This window comes from Triticum urartu, chromosome 3A (genome assembly GCF_056163025.1).
Source record: "Triticum urartu cultivar PI428250 chromosome 3A, HENAU_Tu73, whole genome shotgun sequence".
Lineage (NCBI taxonomy): Eukaryota > Viridiplantae > Streptophyta > Magnoliopsida > Poales > Poaceae > Triticum > Triticum urartu.
In genome coordinates this window covers 494,613,749-494,618,569 of record NC_141875.1, presented here as the reverse complement: position 1 = coordinate 494,618,569, position 4,821 = coordinate 494,613,749, and positions in this window count along the sequence as shown.

Genomic DNA, 4,821 nt, shown 5'->3' with positions numbered 1-4,821 from the left:
GACGTCACGAGGAGTTCCGGAATAATCCGGAGGTGGAGATTTATATATAGGAAGTCAAGTTTCGGCCATCGGGAAAGTTTCGGGGGTAATCGGTATTGTACCGGGACCACCGGAAGGGTCCCAGGGGTCCACCGGGTGGGGCCACCTATCCCGAAGGGCCCCATGGGCTGAAGTGGGAGGGGAACCAGCCCCTAGTGGGCTGGTGCGCCCCACCCCTAGGGCCTCCCCCTGCGCCTAGGGTTGGAAACCCTAGGGGTGGGGGGCGCCACCCTTGCCTTGGGGGGCAAGGCACCCCCTTGGCCGCCGCCCCCCTAGGAGATTGGATCTCCTAGGGCTGGCGCCCCCCCCCCCCACTAGGCACCCTATATATAGTGGGGGGAAGGGCAGCCGCACCCAAGCCCCTGGCCTCTCCCTCTCCCTCCCGTGACACTCCTCCGTCTCCCTGCGCTTGGCGAAGCCCTGCCGAGATCACTGTTGCTTCCACCACCACGTCGTCGTGCTGCTGGATCTTCATCAACCTCTCCTTCCCCCTTGCTGGATCAAGTAGGAGGAGACGTCTTCCCACCCGTACGTGTGTTGAACACGGAGGTGCCGTCCGTTTGGCACTTGGTCATCGGTGATTTGGATCACGTCGAGTACGACTCCATCAACCCCGTTCTCTTGAACGCTTCCGCGCGCGATCTACAAGGGTATGTAGATGCACTCCTTTCACCCTCGTTGCTAGATGACTCCATAGTTTGATCTTGGTGATGCGTAGAAAATTTTAAAATTCTGCTACGTTCCCCAACAGTGGTATCAGAGCCAAGTTTATGCGTAGTTTCTATGCACAAGTAGAACACAAAGTAGCTGTGGGCGTCGATATTGTCAATTATCTTGCCGTTACTAGTTTTATCTTGATTCGGCGGTATTGTGGGATGAAGCGGCCCGGACCAACCTTACACGTACGCTTACGTGAGACCGGTTCCACCGACTGACATGCACTAGTTGCATAAGGTGGCTAGCGGGTGTCTGTCTCTCCCACTTTAGTCGGATCGGATTCGATGAACAGGGTCCTTATGAAGGGTAAATAGAAATTGGGAATTCATGTTGTGGTTTTGGCGTAGGTAAGAAACGTTCTTGCTAGAAACCTATAGCAGCCATGTAAAAACTTGCAACAACAATTAGAGGACGTCTAACTTGTTTTTGCAGCAAGTGTTTTGTGATGTGATATGGCCAAAGGATGTGATGAATGATATATGTGATGTATGAGATGATCATGTTCTTGTAATAGGAATCATGACTTGCATGTCGATGAGTATGACACCGGCAGGAGCCATAGGAGTTGTCTTTATTTATTTATGACCTGCGTGTCAACATAAACGTCATGCAATTACTTTACTTTATTGCTAAAGCGTTAGCCATAGTAGTAGAAGTAATAGATGACGAGACAACTTCAAGAAGACACGATGATGGAGATCATGATGATGAAGATCATGGTGTCATGCCGGTGACAACGATGATCATGGAGCCCCGAAGATGGAGATCAAAAGGAGCAAATGATATTGGCCATATCATGTCACTATTTGATTGCATGTGATGTTTATCATGTTTTACATCTTATTTGCTTAGAACGACGGTAGCTTAAATAAGATGATCCCTCGTAATAATTTCAAGAAAGTGTTCCCCCTAACTGTGCACCGTTGCGAAGGTTCGTTGTTTCGAAGCACCACGTGATGATCGGGTGTGATAGATTCTAACGTTCGAATACAACGGGTGTAAGCCAGATTTACACATGCAATACACTTAGGTTGACTTGACGAGCCTAGCATGTACAGACATGGCCTCGGAACACAGAAGACCGAAAGGTCGAGCATGAGTCGTATAGAAGATACGATCAACATGAAGATGTTCACCGATGTTGGCTAGTCCGTCTCACGTGATGATCAGATACGGCCTAGTTAACTCGGATCATGTTTCACTTGATGACTAGAGGGATGTCTATCTGAGTGGGAGTTCATTGAGTAATTTGATTAGATGAACTTAATTATCATGAACTTAGTCTAAAATCTTTACAATATGTCTTGTAGATCAAATGGCCCACGTTGTCCTCAACTTCAACGCGTTCCTAGAGAAAACCAAGCTGAAAGACGATCGCAGCAACTATACGGACTAGGTCCGGAACCTGAGGATCATCCTCATAGCTGCCAAGAAAGATTATGTCCTAGAAGCACCGCTTGGTGACGCACCTGTCCCACAGAACCAAGACGTTATGAACGCTTGGCAGTCACGTGCTGATGATTACTCCCTCGTTCAGTGCGGCATGCTTTACAGCTTAGAACCGGGACTCCAAAAGCGTTTTGAGAGACACGGAGCATATGAGATGTTTGAAGAGCTGAAAATGGTTTTTCAAGCTCATGCCCGGGTCAAGAGATATGAAGTCTTCGACAAGTTCTTCAGCTGTAAGATGGAGGAAAATAGTTCTGTCAGTGAGCACATACTCAAAATGTCTGGGTTGCATAACCGCTTGACTCAGCTGGGAGTTAATCTCCCGGATGACGCGGTCATTGACAGAATCCTTCAGTCGCTTCCACCGAGCTACAAGAGCTTTGTGATGAACTTCAATATGCAGGGGATGGAAAAGACCATTCCTGAGGTATATTCAATGCTGAAATCAGCGGAGGTGGAAATCAAAAAGGAACATCAAGTGTTGATGGTGAATAAAACCACTAAGTTCAAGAAAGGCAAGGGTAAAAAGAACTTCAAGAAAGACGGCAAGGGAGTTGCCGCGCCCGGTAAGCAAGCTGCCGGGAAGAAGCCAAAGAATGGACCCAAGCCCGAGACTGAGTTTTTTTTATTGCAAGGGAAGTGGTCACTGGAAGCGGAACTGCCCCAAATACTTAGCGAACAAGAAGGCCGGCAACACTAAAGGTATATGTGATATACATGTAATTGATGTGTACCTTACCAGTACTCGTAGTAGCTCCTGGGTATTTGATACTGGTGCGGTTGCTCACATTTGTAACTCAAAGCAGGAGCTGCGGAATAAGCGGAGACTGGCGAAGGACGAGGTGACGATGCTGTTGGGGAACGTTGCAGAAAACAAAAAAAATTCCTACGGTTTCACCAAGATCCATCTAGGAGTTCATCTAGCAACGAGTAATCGGATTGCATCTACATACCTTTGTAGATTACACGCGGAAGCGTTCAAAGAACGGGGATGAGGAAGGCGTACTCGACGTGATCCAAATCACCGGAGATCCTAGCGCCGAACGGACGGCACCTCCGCGTTCAACACACGTACGGTCAGCGTAACGTCTCCTCCTTCTTGAACCAGCAAGGGGAAAGGAGAGGTTGAGGAAGATGGCTCCAGCAGCAGCACGACGGCGTGGTGGTGATGGAGCTGCAGTACTCCGGCAGGGCTTCGCCAAGCACTATGGAGGAGGAGGAGGTGTTGGAGAGGGAGAGGGAGGCACAAAAGGCAAAGGTGAGAGGTCCTCCCTTCCCCCCACTATATATAGGGGGCCTAGGGGGGCGCCGGCCCTAGGAGATCCAATCTCCTAGGGGGGCGGCGGCCAAGGGAGGAATCCCTCCTCCCCAAGGCACCTAGGAGGTGCCTTCCCCTTCTAGGACTCTTCCTTTAGGGTTTCCCCCACCCTAGGCGCATGGGCCCTAGGGGGAAGTGGCGCCCCAGCCCACTTTGGGCTGGATCCCTTCCCACTTCAGCCCATGGGGCCCTCCGGGATAGGTGGCCCCACCCGGTGGACCCCCGGGACCCTTCCGGTGGTCCCGGTACAATACCGGTGACCCCGAAACTTGTCCCGATGGCCGAAATAGCACTTCCTATATATAATTCTTTACCTCCGGACCATTCTGGAACTCCTCGTGACGTCCAGGATCTCATCCGGGACTCCGAACAACATTCGGGTTACTGCATATACATATCCCTACAACCCTAGCGTCACTGAACCTTAAGTGTGTAGACCCTACAGGTTCGGGAGACACGTAGACATGACCGAGACGACTCTCCGGCCAATAACCAACAGCGGGATCTGGATACCCATGTTGGCTCCCACATGTTCCTCGATGATCTCATCGGATGAACCACGATGTCGAGGATTCAAGCAACCCCGTATACAATTCCCTTTGTCAATCGGTATGTTACTTGCCCGAGATTCGATCGTCGGTATCCCAATACCTCGTTCAATCTTGTTATCGGCAAGTCACTTTACTCGTACCGTAATGCATGATCCCGTGACCAGACACTTGGTCACTTTGAGCTCATTATGATGATGCATTACCGAGTGGGCCCAGTGATACCTCTCCGTCATACGGAGTGACAAATTCCAGTCTTGATCCGTGTCAACCCAACAGACACTTTCGGAGATACCCGTAGTATACCTTTATAGTCACCCAGTTACGTTGTGACGTTTGGTATACCCAAAGCACTCCTACGGTATCCGGGAGTTACACGATCTCATGGTCTAAGGAAAGGATACTTGACATTGGAAAACTCTAGCAAACGAACTATACGATCTTGTACTATGTTTAGGATTGGGTCTTGTCCATCACATCATTCTCCTAATGATGTGATCTCGTTATCAATGACATCCAATTTCCACAGTCAGGAAACCATGACTATCTATTGATCAACGAGCTAGTCAACTAGAGGCTTACTAGGGACATGTTGGTGTCTATTATTCACACATGTATTACGATTTCCGGATAACACAATTATAGCATGAATAAAGACAATTATCATGAACAAGGAAATATAATAATAATGCTTTTATTATTGCCTCTAGGGCATATTTCCAACAGATGCGCGTCGGGAATGGTTCCAAG